Consider the following 25,914-nt stretch of genomic DNA (forward strand, 5'->3'; position numbering starts at 1 on the left):
CTCTCTGACTAACAAGGTCTATTTGTACATGACCTCTTCTGCTCTCATCCACCACCTCTCATTCCCCTCACCCCTTTCCTACTCGATACCTCAGCTTAATTGAACTCTCTCCTCTGACATCTACCCTTATCTCTAACCTCTCCTCACTTTCTGCTTAAACTAACTATCTTGTTAACTTTTACAATGCTATCATCTCCTCCTCCTCCCTCCTCCTCCTCCCTCCTCCATCATATATATGCCCCTTCTAGGCTCTGACACACTCATCCCTCTAAGGCCATGATTATCATGGGCACATGCTTGGTCATCCACAGTGTGTGTGTGCGAGCGATGCAGAGCCGCCTCGGACCTCAGTGCAGGGATTGCTGCATACCCCCAGCATCTGTCACCCACAAACAATACACACACTAATACTCCCCACAATACACACTATAATACCGCCTCAATACTAATCTCCCCAATAATATTATAGCTCCAAACACAATATACACAACACCCTTACACAAGATACACAATCTAGTACTCTCCTCTGCACCTCTACACACAATATAATACTCCCACACACACAATATACACACTACCCTCCTACCCCCATAAAATACAACCAATAATACACACACACTTTGTGGATGTTGGGACCAGCTCCCGGCATGCACCAGTGAAAGAGAGAGGCCCGCAGAAGCTCGGAAGAACTCCCTCCATCCGTGCCTTCCTCCGTTTCACATCTTCTCCCTGTCTCTCTCCCTCCCTTTCCTTGCATCTCCCTGCGTCTTTACGTATACCCAGTCAGTGACGGCTCTGGTCACGTGATGCCTTAATATGGGCTTATCCATATATGTTCATCCACGTCACTAATGTGATGCCCGCACTGTTGCGGAGCTGGTACTTACGACGGGCACTTATTGTTTTATCAGTACTGCGTACCTGACTCTACCGGCCTACTTTCAACACTAGTACAATATGTGCTTCACTACGAGTGAGTGGGGAATATTGGCATCACACAGTCACTGTTGAATATGCCATTCAATCCATTTTGAAAATAGTAATGCAATGTGGTTTTGTTTTGTTTGCTTTTTGCAGTAATGAAGAATGGAAAAGTTATATTAAAATTAAATTGGAGGGGGACTAGATTCAGCATTTCATCATGAACTCTGCACTTGTGAGAATTTAACTTCTTGAATACCCTGACAGGTACACGCAACATTAAGACTATAATCTGCTGTGCAAGCTTTCGTGCTATACCTCCCCCTCAGGTTTTGATTTATACATTTGCTCCCTCAATTCATGTCCTCTAATATTTGAAAGCTCTCTCCTAGCATTTTCTCTTTACCACAGAACGTCATCCCAATGTAACCTCTCTCTTGTTCTTTCTGCTTGCTGTTTCCTCACTCCTCTGTTAAACTTTTCTAATTTCTCTAACTTCCACACTCCTGCTTTTATCCACATGTTCTCCTCTTTCCTTCCCCTACCTTTGCATGTGTCTACACACTGCACCATTTGTACAGACCTCTATTGCAGCTATTTCTGCACTGCTCAATGAAAAGCACTCTTTAATATCCTATTCTCTGTGCCCCCTCTCTCTGCGCCCCCTCTTTTGGCGCCTCCTCTCTCTGCGCCCCCTCTCTCTGCGCCTATCTGTCTCATTCTCTCTACGTCCCTCTCTCTCTACATAGAGCTATCTCTGTCTCTCTCTACACCTATCTCTGTGTCTCCTTCTATGTTTGCTGATGTGTGGGATATCTCTTATAATCTTGAACCTGCTCATATACACATCGGGCCTCCCTGCCTCTGCCTCCCTGCTAAGAGTGTTAACCTATCTAATGTAATCCACATTCCTTTCCTTACTTTTCTCTTCCCTTCTCCTATGCCATCTGGAATGCCCGTTCTCTGACTAACAAGGCTCTAGTTGTACATGACCTCTTCTGCTCTCATCATTCACAATCAGTCATTCCCCTCACCCCATCTTACCTGTCCCACTGATTTTCCTCTGCTTAATTAAACTCTCCTCTGACATCTACTCTAACCTCTCTCTCTCTTTCCGCTTAAACTAACAATCTTATTAACTCTTACAATGCTATCCTCCTATCTATATGCCCCCTCTAGGCTCTGACACACTTGTCCCTCTAGCCCACACCCTTGGCTAAATTCCCAAACATGTTCATCACACTTCCACTCGCTGTTCTTAATGCCTATGAAGGAAATCACACAATTGATATTTGATTTTTCTACAGTAAAAATGTCTCCAGTCCTGTATAAAGCTGCTCTCTGGGGCCAAACCACACTACTTTTTTTTCACATTCATCAACACTCAAATTTAATTTACGCTGTCTTTTTTTCCCTGTATTTGACTCCCTCCACTAACCTTCTCCTCACACTTGCCATCCTTCCTTCACTTCTCCTCAAGCATTTGACTACTTCAGAGGCAAGGTGGATGCCACCCACAAGGAGATTCCTTCTGTCCCTTCCCCCTTCTCTCCTTCTACCTAATTCTCCTTCTGCATTTGACTCCTTTTCTTCTCTTACAGAGCTGGAAGCTAATCATCTTCTCTTCTCCCTCTACCACATGCCCTCTAGATCGTATCCCCTCACACCTTACTGCATCTCTTAGTCCCCACTCTCACCCACATCTTCAATTCCTCCCTATTCTCTGGCTCTTTACCCTCTTACTTTAAGCCTGTAGTGGTCACCCTTTTCTCAGAAACAACCTACACCCTATGTGCCTTACTAACTACCGCCCTGTATCCCTCCTGCTGTTTGTCTCCTAATTGCTAGAATGTCAACATTCTTAAATCACATTCCCTCCTGGATCCTTTACAACCTGCCTTTCGTACAGCTCGTTCTACAGACTGTGCTTAAAGCAAATTCCCAAGGTCACTTTTCCCTACTAATCCTACTTGATCTATCTGCTGCGTTTGATGCTCTCAATCACTCTCCTCCTTCATATTCTAAACTCTCTCTTGGTATCCGTAACACAGTTCTATCCTGGTTTTCATCATAACTTTCCTGTCACACATTCTCCATCTCTGTTGCTAACATGTCTTCGTCTTCTATTGATCTGTCTGTGGGTATACATCAGGGCTCTGTTCTGAGATCTCTCTTTCTCTCTACATACTATCATTTGGTGACCTCATCAACTCTTTGTGACAATCCTATAAATAACAAATACAAATATCAGGTCATGGGAATAAGTGATTTGGACATAAAAGTAACATTTCGGAAGTGTGGACAACTAATACATCTTGTAGATTGCCTTTACAGTGTGATGTCATTGATTCAGTAGATTGTGTGCAGACCAGGACTGCAGTACAGTGTCACTCACATGGATGACTTGCGTGGTAGAAGCTCAAGAACAAGGATGTCAAACTCCAGTCCTCGAGGGCAGCAAACAGGCCAGGTTTTCAGGATATCCCTACTGAAAACCTGGCCTGTTTGGGACCCTCGAGGACTGGAGTTTGACATGCATGCTCTAGAAGGAGCACAGCTGTGGGTGGGAGGTGGATTTGCTTTGCATCAAATGGTTTGGAGCAAGGTTTATTGTATGTATTATCATAATAACAATGCAATGCTTAACTTTTATTTCAGGAGGGATGACTGCAGAACAGAAGTGAATATTGAAGCCATGTGTTCCTTTTCTTGCAAAAGAGAAAATTTGAAGGACAGTTGAAGAGAAGGAAAATTACTACACAGAGACAGATAAGCAATGTGTATATTTCTCATTTACCATTTAGTATTTGTCGTTTTATTGACTCCACACAATCCGGCTGCTACGGGTTTCACATTGAATATTTTCATCTCTACTCTACCCCTTCCTGTGATCTGAACCATGCAAGTTTTCGTTGATTCAATACATCATGAGTAGAGGGTGGCTACAGTATGAAGTAAAGACCCAAGGACCACATCTACTACCATTCATAACAAGAACATGTGCAGTAGCGCACAGCTGCAGTTCTATGTGATTGTTATGAAAGGTTGAGGTGGTTCAATTCTATGAATCTGGAGTGGGATGGATCCTGTTTGCATCATATGGTTTCATCTAGGCCAGTAGATTATATAACTCTCAGTACAGGTTACACATGGCATCAGTATTAGTGATTTAAAGAGGAGGAAAGCTTCAATGTGGAGAACAAAGCCAAGTAATGTTGAAGTTACTCCTTTTACCATTTACTTGGTCAGTCTGTACTGTCTACTCTTCACACAGCTGCTAAGGATCTTCCATTTTAAATACTTTCACCTCCTATTCTGCACTGCTTTGCTGCCCATTATTCAGAGATGCGTTCCAGTCATGTTTAGCACTCTGAATCTCTCTGCAGTCATTGGTTCAGCACATCATGGGTAGAGCATGGCTACAGATACAGCAAGCTATTATTATTTTACCGGCTGATCACCCATAATATTGCATTAAAACATAGAATATCACTTAATTTCCAAAAGATTCAGTGATGCTGATAATGCAGAATCTCACAACATTTCCCATCATAATGCCATAATGCACAAGTGGGAGAAATAATCCTTGCTATATCTGTACATTGTGTGACGTATTACCTCAATGACCAATGAGAGCAAGTACATCTTCTGTATAGAGCGGCTGTGTTATGATGCAGTTATTGATCATCATTGACATAATCACAAGAATCTTATGCAAAGGGAAATTGTCCGCAGCGAAGTGAGATTTCAGCCCCCAAACGTCTGTAATATTAATGCAATGTCTTACTTTTGTTGCAGTGAACACTGAAGAGACGGATCTACTACAACACTGTACAGGATGAGCATACGCTACAAGCAGCAAAATGATCTTGCAGTTGACAGTATGTTGTTCTGGTAATGTGCACAATTATTATTTATGGGCTACACACCACAGTGCTGGACATATTCTGTTAACTTCAACTCTACTCCTAACATGGAGATGTCTTCCTGGTGTTACTGATTCAGTACATCATATGCACAGTGTGGTTATGATATGATGGATTGATTTAATGAACCCACCAACCAATGATGACATCTGCATCATCTTCTGTAAAGTGCAGCTACAGCATGATATTATCAGCATTTGGTGCGGTATAATCAGAGGTATCTATGTGCTTTTGTGCCTGTTTTAAGTCCTCCAGCTTAACGCCCCTACACCTCCCACTACACAGGCATACTTACTTATGCATACACTGACATCTGGCATACCTACACACACCCCAGGGCCACTTCCTTCCCCTGATGTCAGGGAGAGGATGGGCATGCAGAGTGCAGTAAGTCTCCACGTTACTCTGGCCAACAGTCTTGGCCTACCTCCAGCATCTGTCACCCACAACATCTGTTCCCTCCTTGTAAAGTGCTGAACTATCTCACCTGGGTCAGTGCTATAGCTGATCACAGTGCCCGATCAGGATGTCACTGTGACAGGCAGCAGTGCAGATTGACCGGTCAATCAATGCAGTGCCGCAACATATGCACTAAATGAGATTTCCGTGCCCCCAGTCAGGTTACTCCCTGGGCAGTGACCCTGCTCACACCCTCCCCTAGTTCCACCTCTGATCACAATTATCTCTCTTGGAGAGTGTAGCAAATTGGAGTTGGGGGAATCTCACCTCTGCCATTCATGGTCACAATCTGGGCACAGGACCCAAATAGTGGGCAATGTGGCACTTCTTACAGTAGAGAATAAGTAACTTTATTCTTTACTTGTGTATTAAGGACCTTATTTGCATTAAATTCAGTCCACATGGGACCAAGACTTTCTGGCTTACTGAACAAAGTGGAATTGTTTCGTAGAGGGTGGAGAATTGTATTTTATCTGAAATTACCCCCTCTGCACAAAATACAAACAATTATACCCATACAAGTACCTTGTGGAAGTTGTTGCCCTCTATCTTCCTGTGGTCTCTCCCTGTTTCTCACCGTGCCTCCTCCCATTTCCTTGCACCTCTGCGTCTCCGCATATATCCCTATACTCAGAGCCGGCTCCGGTCAGTGACATGGGATGCCCAAATATGAGCATACCCATATATGGGCATCCATGCCACTGACCGGAGCCCGCTCTGTTGCGGATATGGAGAGAGACTGGGAGATTTACATCCCCTTATAATTCATATGGTGCATAGTACCGGCACGTATTGTTTTACCGGTACTGTGTACCTTCCTACTTTCACACTGGTACAGTATATGCTGCAGTGGGACTGAGAGGGATATATTGGTAACACATAGTCATTGTTGGGGGAATTCAATCCATTTTGAAAATAGTAATGAAATGTTTTTTACTTTTCTTTTTTTTCAGTAATGAAGAATGAAACATTTCTGTTAAAATTGAATTAGAGGTGAACTGGATTCATCATCAACTCTGCACCAGTGTGAATTGATGTTCTTTAATGTTCTGATAAGGTACATGCAACATCTCTTCCTCAACCCCTGCACCACTCTCTGCCTCTTGCCTCTCTCTCTCCACCTCCCTGCTAAGCGTATTAACCCATCTAATGTAATCCACATTCCATGTCTCACTTTACTCTTCACTTCTCACGTGCCCTCTGGAATGACTGCTCTCTGACTAACAAGGTCTATTTGTACATGACCTCTTCTGCTCTCATCCACCACCTCTCATTCCCCTCACCCCTGTCCTACTCGATACCTCAGCTTAATTGAACTCTCTCCTCTGACATCTACCCTTATCTCTAACCTCTCCTCACTTTCTGCTTAAACTAACTATCTTGTTAACTTTTACAATGCTATCATCTCCTCCCTCCTCCATCATATATATGCCCCTTCTAGGCTCTGACACACTCATCCCTCTAAGGCCATGATTATCATGGGCACATGCTTGGTCATCCACAGTGTGTGCGAGCGATGCAGAGCCGCCTCGGACCTCAGTGCAGGGATTGCTGCATACCCCCAGCATCTGTCACCCACAAACAATACACACACTAATACTCCCCACAATACACACTATAATACCTCCTCAATACTAATCTCCCCAATAATATTATAGCTCCAAACACAATATACACAACACCCTTACACAAGATACACAATCTAGTACTCTCCTCTGCACCTCTACACACCATATAATACTCCCACACACACAATATACACACTACCCTCCTACCCCCATAAAATACAACCAATAATACACACACACTTTGTGGATGTTGGGACCAGCTCCCGGCATGCACCAGTGAAAGAGAGAGGCCCGCAGAAGCTCGGAAGAACTCCCTCCATCCGTGCCTTCCTCCGTTTCACATCTTCTCCCTGTCTCTCTCCCTCCCTTTCCTTGCATCTCCCTGCGTCTTTACGTATACCCAGTCAGTGACGGCTCTGGTCACGTGATGCCTTAATATGGGCTTATCCATATATGTTCATCCACGTCACTAATGTGATGCCCGCACTGTTGCGGAGCTGGTACTTACGACGGGCACTTATTGTTTTATCAGTACTGCGTACCTGACTCTACCGGCCTACTTTCAACACTAGTACAATATGTGCTTCACTACGAGTGAGTGGGGAATATTGGCATCACACAGTCACTGTTGAATATGCCATTCAATCCATTTTGAAAATAGTAATGCAATGTGGTTTTGTTTTGTTTGCTTTTTGCAGTAATGAAGAATGGAAAAGTTATATTAAAATTAAATTGGAGGGGGACTAGATTCAGCATTTCATCATGAACTCTGCACTTGTGAGAATTTAACTTCTTGAATACCCTGACAGGTACACGCAACATTAAGACTATAATCTGCTGTGCAAGCTTTCGTGCTATACCTCCCCCTCAGGTTTTGATTTATACATTTGCTCCCTCAATTCATGTCCTCTAATATTTGAAAGCTCTCTCCTAGCATTTTCTCTTTACCACAGAACGTCATCCCAATGTAACCTCTCTCTTGTTCTTTCTGCTTGCTGTTTCCTCACTCCTCTGTTAAACTTTTCTAATTTCTCTAACTTCCACACTCCTGCTTTTATCCACATGTTCTCCTCTTTCCTTCCCCTACCTTTGCATGTGTCTACACACTGCACCATTTGTACAGACCTCTATTGCAGCTATTTCTGCACTGCTCAATGAAAAGCACTCTTTAATATCCTATTCTCTGTGCCCCCTCTCTCTGCGCCCCCTCTTTTGGCGCCTCCTCTCTCTGCGCCCCCTCTCTCTGCGCCTATCTGTCTCATTCTCTCTACGTCCCTCTCTCTCTACATAGAGCTATCTCTGTCTCTCTCTACACCTATCTCTGTGTGTCCTTCTATGTTTGCTGATGTGTGGGATATCTCTTATAATCTTGAACCTGCTCATATACACATCGGGCCTCCCTGCCTCTGCCTCCCTGCTAAGAGTGTTAACCTATCTAATGTAATCCACATTCCTTTCCTTACTTTTCTCTTCCCTTCTCCTATGCCATCTGGAATGTCCGTTCTCTGACTAACAAGGCTCTAGTTGTACATGACCTCTTCTGCTCTCATCATTCACAATCAGTCATTCCCCTCACCCCATCTTACCTGTCCCACTGATTTTCCACTGCTTAATTAAACTCTCCTCTGACATCTACTCTAACCTCTCTCTCTCTTTCCGCTTAAACTAACAATCTTATTAACTCTTACAATGCTATCCTCCTATCTATATGCCCCCTCTAGGCTCTGACACACTTGTCCCTCTAGCCCACACCCTTGGCTAAATTCCCAAACATGTTCATCACACTTCCACTCGCTGTTCTTAATGCCTATGAAGGAAATCACACAATTGATATTTGATTTTTCTACAGTAAAAATGTCTCCAGTCCTGTATAAAGCTGCTCTCTGGGGCCAAACCACACTACTTTTTTTTCCACATTCATCAACACACAAATTTAATTTACGCTGTCTTTTTTCCCCTGTATTTGACTCCCTCCACTAACCTTCTTCTCACACTTGCCATCCTTCCTTCACTTCTCCTCAAGCATTTGACTACTTCAGAGGCAAGGTGGATGCCACCCACAAGGAGATTCCTTCTGTCCCTTCCCCCTTCTCTCCTTCTACCTAATTCTCCTTCTGCGTTTGACTCCTTTTCTTCTCTTACAGAGCTGGAAGCTAATCATCTTCTCTTCTCCCTCTACCACATGCCCTCTAGATCGTATCCCCTCACACCTTACTGCATCTCTTAGTCCCCACTCTCACCCACATCTTCAATTCCTCCCTATTCTCTGGCTCTTTACCCTCTTACTTTAAGCCTGTAGTGGTCACCCTTTTCTCAGAAACAACCTACACCCTATGTGCCTTACTAACTACCGCCCTGTATCCCTCCTGCTGTTTGTCTCCTAATTGCTAGAATGTCAACATTCTTAAATCACATTCCCTCCTGGATCCTTTACAACCTGCCTTTCGTACAGCTCGTTCTACAGACTGTGCTTAAAGCAAATTCCCAAGGTCACTTTTCCCTACTAATCCTACTTGATCTATCTGCTGCGTTTGATGCTCTCAATCACTCTCCTCCTTCATATTCTAAACTCTCTCTTGGTATCCGTAACACAGTTCTATCCTGGTTTTCATCATAACTTTCCTGTCACACATTCTCCATCTCTGTTGCTAACATGTCTTCGTCTTCTATTGATCTGTCTGTGGGTATACATCAGGGCTCTGTTCTGAGATCTCTCTTTCTCTCTACATACTATCATTTGGTGACCTCATCAACTCTTTGTGACAGTCCTATAAATAACAAATACAAATATCAGGTCATGGGAATAAGTGATTTGGACATAAAAGTAACATTTCGGAAGTGTGGACAACTAATACATCTTGTAGATTGCCTTTACAGTGTGATGTCATTGATTCAGTAGAGTGTGTGCAGACCAGGACTGCAGTACAGTGTCACTCACATGGATGACTTGCGTGGTAGAAGCTCAAGAACAAGGATGTCAAACTCCAGTCCTCGAGGGCAGCAAACAGGCCAGGTTTTCAGGATATCCCTACTGAAAACCTGGCCTGTTTGGGACCCTCGAGGACTGGAGTTTGACATGCATGCTCTAGAAGGAGCACAGCTGTGGGTGGGAGGTGGATTTGCTTTGCATCAAATGGTTTGGAGCAAGGTTTATTGTATGTATTATCATAATAACAATGCAATGCTTAACTTTTATTTCAGGAGGGATGACTGCAGAACAGAAGTGAATATTGAAGCCATGTGTTCCTTTTCTTGCAAAAGAGAAAATTTGAAGGACAGTTGAAGAGAAGGAAAATTACTACACAGAGACAGATAAGCAATGTGTATATTTCTCATTTACCATTTAGTATTTGTCGTTTTATTGACTCCACACAATCCGGCTGCTACGGGTTTCACATTGAATATTTTCATCTCTACTCTACCCCTTCCTGTGATCTGAACCATGCAAGTTTTCGTTGATTCAATACATCATGAGTAGAGGGTGGCTACAGTATGAAGTAAAGACCCAAGGACCACATCTACTACCATTCATAACAAGAACATGTGCAGTAGCGCACAGCTGCAGTTCTATGTGATTGTTATGAAAGGTTGAGGTGGTTCAATTCTATGAATCTGGAGTGGGATGGATCCTGTTTGCATCATATGGTTTCATCTAGGCCAGTAGATTATATAACTCTCAGTACAGGTTACACATGGCATCAGTATTAGTGATTTAAAGAGGAGGAAAGCTTCAATGTGGAGAACAAAGCCAAGTAATGTTGAAGTTACTCCTTTTACCATTTACTTGGTCAGTCTGTACTGTCTACTCTCCACACAGCTGCTAAGGATCTTCCATTTTAAATACTTTCACCTCCTATTCTGCACTGCTTTGCTGCCCATTATTCAGAGATGCGTTCCAGTCATGTTTACCACTCTGAATCTCTCTGCAGTCATTGGTTCAGCACATCATGGGTAGAGCATGGCTACAGATACAGCAAGCTATTATTATTTTACCGGCTGATCACCCATAATATTGCATTAAAACATAGAATATCACTTAATTTCCAAAAGATTCAGTGATGCTGATAATGCAGAATCTCACAACATTTCCCATCATAATGCCATAATGCACAAGTGGGAGAAATAATCCTTGCTATATCTGTACATTGTGTGACGTATTACCTCAATGACCAATGAGAGCAAGTACATCTTCTGTATAGAGCGGCTGTGTTATGATGCAGTTATTGATCATCATTGACATAATCACAAGAATCTTATGCAAAGGGAAATTGTCCGCAGCGAAGTGAGATTTCAGCCCCCAAACGTCTGTAATATTAATGCAATGTCTTACTTTTGTTGCAGTGAACACTGAAGAGACGGATCTACTACAACACTGTACAGGATGAGCATATGCTACAAGCAGCAAAATGATCTTGCAGTTGACAGTATGTTGTTCTGGTAATGTGCACAATTATTATTTATGGGCTACACACCACAGTGCTGGACATATTCTGTTAACTTCAACTCTACTCCTAACATGGAGATGTCTTCCTGGTGTTACTGATTCAGTACATCATATGCACAGTGTGGTTATGATATGATGGATTGATTTAATGAACCCACCAACCAATGATGACATCTGCATCATCTTCTGTAAAGTGCAGCTACAGCATGATATTATCAGCATTTGGTGCGGTATAATCAGAGGTATCTATGTGCTTTTGTGCCTGTTTTAAGTCCTCCAGCTTAACGCCCCTACACCTCCCACTACACAGGCATACTTACTTATGCATACACTGACATCTGGCATACCTACACACACCCCAGGGCCACTTCCTTCCCCTGATGTCAGGGAGAGGATGGGCATGCAGAGTGCAGTAAGTCTCCACGTTACTCTGGCCAACAGTCTTGGCCTACCTCCAGCATCTGTCACCCACAACATCTGTTCCCTCCTTGTAAAGTGCTGAACTATCTCACCTGGGTCAGTGCTATAGCTGATCACAGTGCCCGATCAGGATGTCACTGTGACAGGCAGCAGTGCAGATTGACCGGTCAATCAATGCAGTGCCGCAACATATGCACTAAATGAGATTTCCGTGCCCCCAGTCAGGTTACTCCCTGGGCAGTGACCCTGCTCACACCCTCCCCTAGTTCCACCTCTGATCACAATTATCTCTCTTGGAGAGTGTAGCAAATTGGAGTTGGGGGAATCTCACCTCTGCCATGCATGGTCACAATCTGGGCACAGGACCCAAATAGTGGGCAATGTGGCACTTCTTACAGTAGAGAATAAGTAACTTTATTCTTTACTTGTGTATTAAGGACCTTATTTGCATTAAATTCAGTCCACATGGGACCAAGACTTTCTGGCTTACTGAACAAAGTGGAATTGTTTCGTAGAGGGTGGAGAATTGTATTTTATCTGAAATTACCCCCTCTGCACAAAATACAAACAATTATACCCATACAAGTACCTTGTGGAAGTTGTTGCCCTCTATCTTCCTGTGGTCTCTCCCTGTTTCTCACCGTGCCTCCTCCCATTTCCTTGCACCTGTGCGTCTCCGCATATATCCCTATACTCAGAGCCGGCTCCGGTCAGTGACATGGGATGCCCAAATATGAGCATACCCATATATGGGCATCCATGCCACTGACCGGAGCCCGCTCTGTTGCGGATATGGAGAGAGACTGGGAGATTTACATCCCCTTATAATTCATATGGTGCATAGTACCGGCACGTATTGTTTTACCGGTACTGTGTACCTTCTTACTTTCACACTGGTACAGTATGTGCTGCAGTGGGACTGAGAGGGATATATTGGTAACACATAGTCATTGGTGGGGGAATTCAATCCATTTTGAAAATAGTAATGCATTGTTTTTTACTTTTTTTTTGCAGTAATGAAGAATGAAAAAGTTCTGTTAAAATTGAATTGGACGTGAACTGGATTCAGCATTTCATCATCAACTCTGCACCAGTGTGAATTGACGTTCTTTAATGTTCTGACAAGGTACATGCAACATCTCTTCCTCTACCCCTACACCACCCTCTGCCTCTTGCCTCTCTCTCCACCTCCCTGCTAAGCGTATTAACCCATCTAATGTAATCCACATTCCTTGTCTCACTTTACTCTTCCCTTCTCACGTGCCCTCTGGAATGTCTGCTCTACGACTAACATGGTCTATTTGTACATGACCTCTTCTGCTCTCATCATCCACCACTTCTCATTCCCCTCACCCCTGTCCTACTCGATACCTCAGCTTAATTGAACTCTCTCCTCTGACATCTACCCTTATCTCTAACCTCTCCTCACTTTCTGCTTAAACTAACTATCTTGTTAACTCTTACAATGCTATCATCTCCTCCTCCCTCCTCCTCCATCATCTATATGCCCCTTCTAGGCTCTGACACACTCATCCCTCTAAGGCCGTGATTATCATGGGCACACGCTTGGTCGTCCACAGTGCGTGCGAGCGATGCAGGGCCTCCCCGTCGCCTCGGACCTCAGTGCGGGGATTGCTGGAGCGACAGGCATGCGCTAACTTTGCCTTCTGTTGTGTGCTTACTATAGACGCAGCCTAAACCATGCATTGGTTTAATTCACAAGCACGCTCTCATCACACTTCATCACATCACACTGCTGCTCTTAACACCTATGGAGGAAATCTCAGTCTGATTTTCTACACTAAACCTTTGTCCTGTTCTGTAAAACTCTGCTCCTTTTTTTAAGGTCAAACACTACTTTTTCCTCACTCATCAACACTCCAATTTCATTCACACTGTCTTCTATGTATTTGAGTCCCACCACTGACTTTCTCCTCCCACTTAACATCCATCCTTTATTTCTCCTCAAGCCTTTGCTCACTTGAGGCAAGGTGGATGCCATCCACAAGTAGATTCGTTCTCTCCCTTCCCCCTCTCTCTTTTTCTATCTAGATCTCATTGCACTCTTGACTCCTTTTCTCCTGTCACAAAGCTGGAACCTGATCTTCTCTTCTCCCTCTACCACATGCCCTCTCAATCCTATATTCTCACTCTCACCCACATCTTCAATTCCTCCATATCCTTTGGCTCTTTCAACTCTTCCTTTTAAGCATGCAGTGGTCACCCCTATTCTCAAAAATAACCTTGACCTTGTGTGAATTTCTAACTATCGCCCTGTATCCGTCCTACCATTTGCCTCCTAATTGCTAGAACGTCTTGTGATCTCCCGTTTGATCAACATTCTTAAATCACATGCTCCTCTGGGCCCTTCACAATCTGCCTTTCCCAATGTAACCAATTATGTACATAAAGAAAATTCCCAAGGTCCATTTTACTTACTAATCCTGCTTGATCTCTCTTCTGCTTTTGATACTGTCAATCACTCTTCTCATTCATATTCTAAACTCTTTCTTCGTATCCGCAGCAAACTTATATCCTGGTTTTCATCATACTTCTCCATCACACATTCTCCATCTCTGTTGCTAACGTGTCTTTGTCTCCTGTTGTTTTGTCTGTTGGTATACCTCAGGACTCTGTTCTGGGACCTCTCTCACTACATACTATCACTAGTTGACCTTATCAACTATTTTGGCCCTTGATATCATCTCTATGCAGATGATACACACACCTATCCACCCTACCGTCACTCCTGCCATTTAGTTCCTAGTTTCGGGTCGCCTCCTGGCTATATCCTCCATGGATGACACTCTTCTGCCTTAAACCTAATGTCTAAAACTGAGCTCCTCATATTTCCCCCTAAATCTGGCCTAATATCACCTTTCTCCATCGCAGTAAACAGTACTACCATCATCCTGTCATGAAAGCACATTGCCTAGGAGTAACATTTGACTCTTCCCTTTCCATCTTCATTCACGACACTGGCTAAAGTTTGTCGATTCTTTCTCTGTAATATTTCCAAGATTTGCCCTTTTCTCTGTCAATCTACTGCTAAAACGCCAATGCATGCCCTTATCGTATGGGTTAACATACTGCTAACAGGGCTCCCTGCTTCACAACTTTCTCATTTGCAATCTATCCAAAACTCTGCTGCTTGAATAATTTCCCTTTCTCCCACAACAGTATCTGCTCATCTCCTCCTCCTCCTTAAATCCCTCTCCTTGCTTCCCATCAAGTTTCAGATCACCTACAAAGTTCTCCTCCTTACCTTTTTGTTAAGGTTCTCTATTAGTGGTGTACCGAGTACCCGGCGTTACCCGACACATTTCCAGCTACCCGGACATTACTCGAAACCGGCCACTGAGAAGTGGACTTGGCCGGGTAATACCCGGCGTCGGGTAATGTCAGGGCAGCTGGAAATAATCTTTTATACTTACCTTTCCTAAGACATCTAGGATCAGCAGCAGCAGTCCTCTGATGTTGGCAGCATCAGAGGTGTCTTCACCTGGCGGGGGGAGCTGCAGGAATCACTTCCACAGCACCGAAGCAGGTAAGCTGTGTCTGTGAGCCTGCAGCTCCCCCGCCGGCTGAAGACACCACAGATGCTGCCACCGTCACAGGACTGCTGCTGATCCTAGATGTCACCGCCACCCGGAAGGTAAGTGCCAAACCGTGTACCCGACCGGGTAGAACCTTTCATTTTGGCCGGGTACCCGTTACCCATTTTTTTATAGTTGAGGACCCAGTCCAACACTATTCTCTATTCATCTGCTCCTTCCTACATATCATCTTTGGTCTCGTTATGCCCTTCCTCGTCTCCTAAGCTCTACTAATAACTGTCTCCATTATACTTCTTACACCTCTACTGCGCACTCGCTCTCTTGCCTGAAACCCTTTCCCATCAATTTACCTGTGAAACTCACACACACTCAGTATATGCCAACATACCCTCTTCCACCCACATTTAAGATCAACCTTAAAATTCACAACTTAAATGAAGCATTTCAATAGCTTTTACTCGTTGCTACTGTCACTCATTCAGTCACTAACTATTGTTCCCAAGAAGTGCTTTATACTACAAGTACCCACCATTAAGGACAAGCATTGTCATCTACTGCACTTGTTCCCCCACCTGTTGTCTCTCTGTAAGTCTCCTTACATTTCTCTTAGATTGTAAACTACCCAGGACAGGGATTTACTTTCCTATTGTCTGTTTTTGTTTGTTGAACTTATTGTATAATAATTTCCTGTACTTTTTGGTCTCTCTTGTAAAGCGCTGAGTACACAATGGGTGGTATATAAATAGAGATATATGCAGAGTCTAGAGACAAGGCACACGTGTATAGGTAGCTACAGTTTATCCGGGACCGTATGCATCCTTGAAGTGCCTGTCCCAGTTATTTTCTATTGATTGCAATGTAGGAGTGTCTGTCCTGTCTTATTTTTTTTATTATTATTATCATTATTATTATTATATATACAAAGATATATACAAAGATTGTTTCCTGTCGTTAGCATGACATTGTGTGACACAGTGTGATGTCATTGATTCAGTAGATTGTGTGCAGACCGGGACTGCAGTACAGTTTCACTGACATGAATAACTTGTGTGGTAGAAGCTCTAGAAGGAGCACAGCTGTGGGAGGGAGGTGGATTTGCTTTGTATCACATGGTTTGGAGCAAGGTTCATTGTATGTATCGTCAATAATAATTATAATAATAATAATGCAATGCTTAACTTTTTTATTTCAAGAGGAAAGACTGCAGAACAGAAGTGAATATTGAAGCCATGTGTTCATTTTCTTGCAAAATAGAAAATTGAAGGACAGTTGAAGAGGAGGAAAATGACTACACAGAGACAGATAAGCAATGTGTATATTTCTCATTTAGTATTTGTCGTTTTATTGACTCCAAAAAATCCGGCTGCTAAGGGTTTCGCATTGGACATATTCACCTCTACTCCACCCCTTCCTGTGATCTGTACCATGCAGATTTTTGTTGATTCAATACATCATGAATAGAGTGTGGCTACAGTATGAAGTACTGACCCAAGGACCACATCTACTACCATTCATAACAAGAACATGTGCAGTAGCGCACTGCTGCAGTTCTATGTTATTGCTATGAAAGGTTGAGGTGGTGCAATCATATGAATCTTGAGTGGGAGGGATCCTGTTTGCATCATTTAATTTGATCTAGGCCAGTAGAGTATATAACTCTCAGTACAGGTTACATATGGCATCAGTATTAGTGATTTAAAGAACAGAAAAACAGGAGTGGAGAACAAAACCAAGTAATGTTGAAGTTACTACTTTTTACTATTTACTTGGTCAGTCTGTACTGTCTACTCCCCACACAGCTGCTAAGGGTTTCCATTTGAGATACATTCACCTTCTACTCTGCACTACTGTGCTACCCTCTATTCAGAGATGAGTTCAAGTCATGTTTACCACTCTAAATCGCTCTGCAGTCATTGATTCAGCACATCATGGGTAGAGCATGGCTATAGATACAGCAAGCTTTATTTTACCCTAATATTGCATTAAAAAATAGAATATCACTCAGTTTCCTACAGATTTACTGATGCTGATAATGCAGAATCTCACCCTCCCATCATAATACACCAGAGGAAGAAATAATCCTTGCTATATATGTACATTGTGTGACATATTGCCTCCATGACCATTGATGGCAAATACATATTCTGTATAGAGCAGCTGTGTTATGATGTAGTTGTTATTGATCATCATTGAGATATAATCACAAGAATCTTATGCAAAGGGAAACTGTCATTAGCATAGTGGGATTTCAGCCCCCAAACTTCTGTAATATTAATGCAATGTCTTACTTTTATTGCAGTGAACACCGAAGAGACGGATCTACTACAACACTGCACAGGACAAGAGTATACACTACAAGCAGCAAAATGATCATGCAGTTGACAATATGTTGTTCTGGTAATGTGCACAATTATTATGTATGGGCTCCACACCACAGTGCTGGACATATTTTGTTAACTTCAACACTACCCCTACCATGGAGATGTCTTCCTGTGATTGGTGTTACTGATTCAGTACATCATATGCACAGTGTGGCTATTATATGATGGATTGATTTAATGAACCCACCAAACACTGATGACATCTGTATCATCTTCTGTAAAGTGCATCTACAGCAGGATATTATCAGCATTTGGGGTGATATAATCAGAGGCATCTATGTGCTTTTGTGCTGGGTAAAGTCCTCCAGCTGAACCGCACCCCGCCCCCCACCCCCCTACACCTCCTGCCACACAGGCAAACTTACTTACACACACAGCACACTTACTTATGCACACTGACACTTGGCATACCTACACACACACACCCCACAGCCACTGGCATGCATGCAGAGTCCTGGGCATGCAGGATGGGCATGCAGAGTACAGAATATCTCCACCTTGCTCTGGCCCGTACTCTTGGCCTACCCCCAGCATCTGTCACCCACAACCTCTGTTCCCTCCCTGTAAATTGCTGCACTAACACACCTTGGTCAGCGCTGCAACCGATCACAGCACCGGATCATGTCACTGTGATAGGAAGCAGTGCTAATTGACCGGTCAATCAATGCCACGTGGCAACATACGCACCAAAAGAGATTTCCATGCCCCCTGACAGGCTACTCCCTGGGCAGTGACCCTGCTCATCTTCCACCTCTGATCACAATATTCTCTCTTGGAGAGTGTAGCAAATTGGAGTTGGGGGAATTTCACCTCTGCAGTGCATGTAGAGTCCTGTATGCAGAGTACAGAAAGTCTCCACCTTAGTCTGGCCCGTACTCTTGGCCTACCCACAGCATCTGTCACCCACAAATAATACATACACTAATACTCCCCACAATACACACTTTAATACCTCCTCAATAATAATCTCCCCAATAATATTATAGTCTTAAACACAATATACACAATACCCCCTAACACAAGATACCCAATCTAACACTCTCCTCTGCACCTCAACATAATATACACACTATAATACCCTACACACAATATAATACTCCCACACACACACACAATATACACACTATCCTCCTACCACCATAAAACACAACCAATAATACACACACACTTTGTGGATGTTGGGACCAGCTCCTTGCATGCACCAGTGAAAGAGAGAGGCCCGCCATCCGTGCCTCCCTCCGTTTCCCATCTTCTCCCTGTCTCCCTCCCTTTCTTTGCATCTCCCTGCATCTTTGCGTATACCCAGTCAGTGACGGCTCCGGTCACGTGATGCCTTAATATGGGCTTATCCATATATCTGTTGCAGAGATGGAGAGAGACCTGGAGATTTTACATTTCCTTATAATTCATATTGGTACTTAGTACGGGCACTTATTGTTTTATCAGTACTGGGTACCTGACCGTACTGGCCTACGAGTGAGAAGGCAATATTGGCATCACACAGTTACTGTTGAATATGTCATTCAATCCATTTTGAAAATAGTAATGCAATGTGGTTTTGTTTTGTTTGCTTTTTGCAGTAATGAAGAATGAAAAAGTTATATTAAAATTAAATTGGAGGGGAACTGGATTCAGCATTTCTTCATGAACTCTGCACTTGTGAGCATTGACCTTCTTGAGTGCCCTGACAGGTACACGCAACTTTAAGACTATAATCTTCATCAACTGCTGTGCAAGCTTTCGTGCTATACCTCCCCCTCCGGTTTTGATTTATACATTTGCTCTCTCAATTCATGTCCTCTAATATCTGGAGGCTCTCTCCTAGCATTTCTCTCTACCACAGCACGTCATCCCAATGTAACCTCTCTCTTGTTCTTTCTGTTTACTGTTTCCTCACTCCTCTGTAAAACTTTTCTAATTTCTCTAACTTCCACACTCCTGCTTTTATCCACATGTTCTATACACTTTCCTTCCCCTACCTTTGCATGTGTCTACACAAAGCACCATTTGTACAGACCTCTATTGCAGCTATTTCTGCACTGCTCAATGAAATGCACTCCTGCACATCCTATTCTCTTCCACCTTCCCTCATTCTCTACGCCCCCCTCTCAAAGCCCCCTCTCTCTATGTCTCCTCTCTCTACGCCTATCTGTCTCATTCTCTTGACGCCCTTCTCTCTCTACATATCCCTATCTCTGTCTCTCTCTACACCTATCTCTGTGTCTCCTTCTATGCTCGCTGATGTTGGGGGATATCTCTTATAATCTTGGACCGGCTCATATACACATCAGGCCTCCCTACTAAGAGTGTTAACCTATCTAATGTAATCCACATTCCTTTCCTTACTTTTCTCTTCCCTTCTCCTGTGCCCTCTGGAATGTCCACTCTTACTAACAAGGCTCTAGTTGTACATAACCTCTTCTGCTCTCATCAGTCACAATCAGTCATTCCCCTCACCGCATCTTACCTGTCCCACTGATTTGCCTCTGCTTAATTAAACTCTCCTCTGACATCTACTCTAACCTCTCTTCTCTCTTCTCTCTCTTTCTTTCTGCTTAAACTAACAATCTTATTAACTCTTACAATGCTATCCTCCTATCTATATGCCCCCTATAGGCTCTGACACACTCATCCCTCTAACCCACACCTTTGGCTAAATTCCCAAACACACTCATCACACTTCCACTCGCTGTTCTTAATACCTACGGAGGAAATCTCACACTTCGTTTGATTTTTCTACAGTAAAAATGTCTCCTGTCCTGTATAAAGCTGCTCTCTAGGGCTAAATACACTACTTTTTTCCACACTCATCAACACTCAAATTTAATTTACGCTGTTTTTTTTCTCTGTATTTGACTCCCTCCACTGACCTTCTCCTCCCACTTGCCATCCTTCCTTCACTTCTCCTCAAGCATTTGACTACTTCAGAGGCAAGGTGGATGCCACCCAAAAGGAGATTCCTTCTGTCCCTTCCCCCTTCTCTCCTTCTACCCAAATCTCCTTCTACACTTGACTCCTTTTCTTCTCTTACAGAGCTGGAAGCTAATCATCTTCTATTCTCCCTCTACCACATGCCCTCTAGATCGTATCCCCTCACACCTTACTGCATCTCTTAGTCCCCACTCTCACCCACATCTTCAATTTCTCCCTATTCTCTGGATTTTTGCCCTCTTACTTTAAGCCTGTAGCGGTCACCCTTTTGTCAGAAACAAACTACACCCTATGTGCCTTACTAACTACCGCTCTGTATCCCTCATGCTGTTTGCCTTCTAATTGCTAGTGTCAACATTCTTAAATCACATGCCCTCCTGGATCCTTTACAACCTGCCTTTCGTACAGCACGTTCTACAGACTGTGCTTAAAGCTAATTCCCAAGGTTTTTCCCTACTAATCCTACTTGATCTATCGGCTGCGTTTGATGCTCTCAATCACTCTCCTCCTTCATATTCTAAACTCTCTCTTGGTATCAGTAACAAAGTTCTATCCTGGTTTTCATCATAACTTTCCTGTCACACATTCTCCATCTCTGTTGCTAACATGTCTTCGTCTTCTATTGATCTGTCTGTGGGTATACATCAGGGGTCTGTTCTGAGATCTCTCTTTCTCTCTACATACTATCATTTGGTGACTTCATCAATGCTTTTGGCCTTAGATATAATCTCTATGCGGATGATACACACACAAATCTATCCACCCCTGTTCTCACTCCTGCAATCAAGTCCCTACTCTTGGGTTGTCTCCTGGCTATATGCTCATGGATGGCACTCCACTGCCTTAAACTTAATGTCTAACACTGGGCTCATATTATCCCCTTTCTCCATCACAGTAAACAGTACTACCATCTATCTTGTCATCAAACATGTTGCATAGGAGTAACATTTGGCTCTTCAATTCCATCTCCATTCACATGCACGGCTATGGGTAAAATGTGTTGCCTCTTTCTCTGTAATATTGCCAAGATCTTCCCTTTCCCCTCTCAACCTACTGCTAAAACTCCAATGTATACTGTTATCCTATAGGTTATTTTAACATACTACTAACAGGCCTCCATGCTTCACAACTTTCTCCTATGCAAAACTCTGCTGCTTGAATTATCTCACTTTCTCCCACAACAGTCTCTGCTCATCTCCTTAAATCCCTGTCCTGGCATCCCATCAAGTTTTTGTATCACCTACAAAGTTCTCCTCCTTACCTTTTTGTTAAGGCTCTCCATTAATCTGCTCCTTCTTGCATATCATCTTTGATCTCTCGTTATGCCCTTGCTTGTCTCTTGCACTATAACCATAACTGTCTCCTGTAAACTTCTTTCACCTCTACTGTTCTCTCACTTGCCTGAAACCATTTTCCATCACTGCACCGTACATGTGAAACTTCCTCACACTCAGTATATGCCAACATAACCTCTTCCACCCACATGTAAGACCAATCTTAAAATTCACGACTTAAATCAAGCATTTCAAAAACTTTGACTCGTGGCTACTGTCCCACACCCACAGTCACTGCTAACAACTATTGTTCCCAAGATGTGCTTTCTACTAATTGTACCCACCATTAAGGACAAGCATTGTCATCTACTGCACTTCTTCCCCCAACTGCTGCCTCTCTTTAAGTCTTCTAACATTTCTATTAGATTGTAAAGTTCCCAGGGCAAGGATTTACTTTCCTATAATCTGTTTTTATTTGTCGCACTTATTTTTTAATTATTTTTCCCCTCCCCCTAATGATATACATATAGGTTTTCCTGTCATTTGCATGACAGAGTTATTATGGTTAACTATTGCATCATGTAGACTGCCTTTTCAGTGTGATGTAATTGATTCAGTACTTTGTGTGCAGACTGTGACTGCAGTACAGTGTCACGAACATTAATGACTTGTGTGGTAGAAGCTCTAGAAGGAACACAGCTATGGGAGGGAGGTGGATTTACTTTGGATCACATGGTTTGGCGCAAGGTTCATTGTATGTATGATCATAACCATGCAATGCTTAACTTTTATTTCAGGAGGGAAGAACAGTGAATATTGAAGCCATGTGTTTCTTTTCTGTCAGAAGAGAAATTTTGAAAGACAGTTGAAGAGGAGGAAAATGACTACACAGAGACAGATAAGCAATGTGTATATTTCTCATTTAGTATTTGTCGTTTTGTTGACTCCACACAATCCAGCTGCTAAGGGTTTCGCATTGGACATATTCCCCTCTACTCTACCCTTCCTGTGATCTGTACCATGCAGGTTTTTGTTGATTCAATACATCATGAGTAGAGTGTGGCTGCTGTATGAAGTATTGACCCAAGGACCACATCTACTACCATTCATAACAAGAACATGTGCAGTAGCGCACTGCTGTAGTTCTATGTGTTTTATTAAAGGTTGAAGTGGTGCAATCATATGAATCTGGAGTGGGATGAATCCTGTTTGCATCATATGGTTTCATCTAGGCCAGTAGAGTATATCTCTCAGTACAGGTTACACATGGCATCAGTAGTAGTGATTTAAAGAACAGAAAAAACAAGAGAAACTTCAATGTTGATAACAAAGCCAAGTAATGTTGAAGATACTCCTTTAACTATTTATTTGATCAGTCTGTACTGTCTACTCCCCACACAGCTACTAAGTCTTCCATTTGAGATACATTCACCTCCTACTCTGCACTGCTGTTCTGTCCTCTATTCAGAGATGAGTTCCAGTCATGTTTACCACTCTGAATCACTCTGCAGTCATTGATTCAGCACATCATGGGTAGAGCATGGCTACAGATACAGTAAGCTTTATTTTACCGGCTGATCATCCATAATATTGCATTAAAACATAGAATATTACTCAGTTTCCAAAAGATTCAGTGATGCTAATAATGCAGAATCTTACAACACATCCCATCATAATGCACCAGAGGAAAAAATAATCCTTGCTACACTACCGACACGTTTTATTGAAGCACGGCTAGCACCGCAAGCCGGGGGATGCCCCGGCGTGCTAGCCGCACTCCCTCAGCGTGCCGCGCATCACCGATGCACGGTCACGCGTCATCGGGTGCCTGCGCCCCCTGCACGCGCGTCCAGGGCTCCCCGAGGGAGCACTGGTGTCCCGCGATGTGGGGGACAGCGGCAGGGGGTTCCGGGGGACCCGACGGACCCGGCAGCGGAAGGGAGAAAGCCCCGATCGGAGGGCGCTCCTCCGCTGCTTCGGCGTGCGCCCGGCACCCTCCGGCGCGCGCCAGGTTACTGCTGCGGCCAAGAACGGGCAAATGCTCGAATAAACTCGGCCGCAGCAGTATATCTGTACATTGTGTGACGTTTGGCCTCCATGACCATTGATAGCAAATACATATTTTGTATTGAGCGGCTGTGTTATGATGTAGTTGTTATTGATCATCATTGAGATATAATCACAAGAATCTTATGCAAAGGGAAAATGTCTGCAGCATAGTGGGATTTCAGCTCCCAAACTTCTGTAATATTAATGCAATGTCTTACTTTTATTGCAGTGAACACTGAAGAGACAGATCTACGACAACACTGCACAGGACAAGAGCAAACACTACAAGCAGCAAAATGATCTTGCAGTTGCAAGTATGTTCTGTAATGTGCACAATTATTATTTATGGGCTACACACCACAGTGCTGGACATATTCTGTTAACTTCTACCCCTACCATGGAGATGTCTTCCTGTGATTGATTCAGTACATCATATGCACAGTGTGGCTATGATATGATGGATGGATTTAATGAACCCACCACCCACTGACATCTGCATCATCTTCTGTAAAGTGCAGCAGGATATTATCAGCATTTGGGGTGGTATAATCTGGGGCATCTATGTGCTTTTGTGCCTGGATAAGTTCCTCCAGCTGAACCACCCCCCTATACCTGCCACACAGGCATACTTACAGAGCACACTTACTTATGCACACTGACACTTGGAATACACACACACACACACACACAGACACTGTCATGCATGCAGTGTCCTGTATGCAGAGTACAGAAAGTCTCCACCTTACTCTGGCCCGTACTCATGGCCTATCCCCAGCATCTGTCATCCACAACCTCTGTTCCCTCCCTGTAAAGTGCTGCACTAACACACCTGGGTCAGCGCTGCAGCTGATCACAGTGCCGGATCATGATGTCAATGGGATAGGCAGCAGAGCTGATTGACAAGTCAATCAATGCAGCTCCGCAATATATGCACCAAAAGAGATTTCTGTACCCCCTGTCAGGCTACTCCCTGGGCAGCGACCCTTCTCACCCCTCTCATTCCACCTCTGATCACAATAATCTCTCTTGGAGTGTGTAGCAAATTGGAGTTGGGGGAATCTCACCTCTGTAGTGCATGGTCACAATCTGGGCACTGTACCCAAATATTGGGCAATGTGGCACGTCTTACAGTAGAGAATAGAATAAGTAACTATATTCTTTACTTGTGTATTAAGGAACTTATTTGCAATAAAAATTCAGTCCACCTGGGACCAAGACTTTCTGGTTTTCTGAACAAAGTGGAATTGTTTTCCTATAATTTTATATTCTCTGAAATGTAACATCACAATAAAGTACTCCTATTTTTTTCCTTTGTGCTTTTTTATGGACTATTCCTTTATGTATTTCACTTAATGGGACTAATTACCTTACGATTAGATTTCACTTGTATTTTCTTGGGTTACTCTTTGGAATTTCTCTCTGTGTTCATTTATACTATCTTATTTAGAGCAGTCTTTGCCATTGGACCCCATTTCTTGCCAGAGAGATCTGTAACACAGAGTATTGAAGAGAGTACAGAACAGTGGTGAAGTAGATTTTTATGCTTCTAGGCAGCCTCCCTTCTCACCATGTATTCTGCCCCCGACGGTCTCTTGCACTGCTCCCTCCTACACCCACTCTCCTCACTCTTCCCTCCCCTCCCCGCTATCACTCAATGACCCCCTCTCATTCAATCCTGCTCCCTTACTCCCCCCTCACTCATTCTTCCTTCTGCACACACAATCCTCCCGAATATCACTCCCAAACAACACACACACTAATTCTCCCCACAATACACACTATAATACCTCCTTGTGACGATAGCTTCCACAGGCTTATTAATATTACACAAAAATAATTGGGTTTGAACTGAACGAGGCTTAAGATATAATAAATTGTATTTATTCCTTAGAATATAGGTGAACACAACAGATAATACAGTAACGAACAAGAAGTACACTTACTTAAGGGTTGGGGAATGAGAAGTATGATGTAGCATTTCTTT

At 43.3% G+C, this 25,914-nt stretch overlaps 1 long non-coding RNA gene across 1 annotated transcript; it reads left to right on the forward strand.

Annotated features, from left to right (window-relative positions):
- Positions 1–1,083: 1,083 nt before the first annotated feature.
- LOC142475688 (uncharacterized) lies at positions 1,084–25,203 on the forward strand. The gene is made up of 7 exons (XR_012791081.1): positions 1,084–1,188; positions 3,580–3,699; positions 4,720–4,815; positions 6,260–6,363; positions 7,573–7,683; positions 10,076–10,195; positions 24,160–25,203. It is a non-coding gene; the product is annotated as an uncharacterized LOC142475688 (long non-coding RNA).
- Positions 25,204–25,914: the final 711 nt, after the last annotated feature.

This window comes from Ascaphus truei, unplaced genomic scaffold (genome assembly GCF_040206685.1).
Source record: "Ascaphus truei isolate aAscTru1 unplaced genomic scaffold, aAscTru1.hap1 HAP1_SCAFFOLD_1331, whole genome shotgun sequence".
Classification (NCBI taxonomy): Eukaryota; Metazoa; Chordata; class Amphibia; order Anura; family Ascaphidae; genus Ascaphus; species Ascaphus truei.